A 210-nucleotide genomic window follows, 5' to 3' on the forward strand; every position below is an offset into this window, starting at 1 on the left:
CCCAAAGGACCGTTAAAGATACTAAATGCTGAAAAAGTCAAAATAGATTTATTAACCACACTCTTTTTTTTTTATCTTTTAGTGTGTGCATATATTTGGATCAAATACGAAAATATCATATAACAAAGTATAACATATCACTTCAAAATATCAACAAATCATTATAGGATTCGTGAGTATGAAACTTGTGAGGGTGAAGATATATAAGGA

The 210-nt window shown here is 28.1% G+C and overlaps 1 protein-coding gene across 1 annotated transcript in view; it reads right to left on the bottom strand.

The window, feature by feature from the left end:
* Nucleotides 1-29: 29 nt before the first annotated feature.
* LOC119586279 (serine/threonine-protein phosphatase CPPED1-like) overlaps nucleotides 30-210 on the bottom strand; it is a gene marked incomplete in the record, with an annotated part of 1,768 nt that continues 1,587 nt past the window's right edge. The window contains 1 exon segment of the mRNA XM_037934983.1: nucleotides 30-210.

Source organism: Penaeus monodon, chromosome 21 (assembly GCF_015228065.2).
Source record: "Penaeus monodon isolate SGIC_2016 chromosome 21, NSTDA_Pmon_1, whole genome shotgun sequence".
Lineage (NCBI taxonomy): Eukaryota > Metazoa > Arthropoda > Malacostraca > Decapoda > Penaeidae > Penaeus > Penaeus monodon.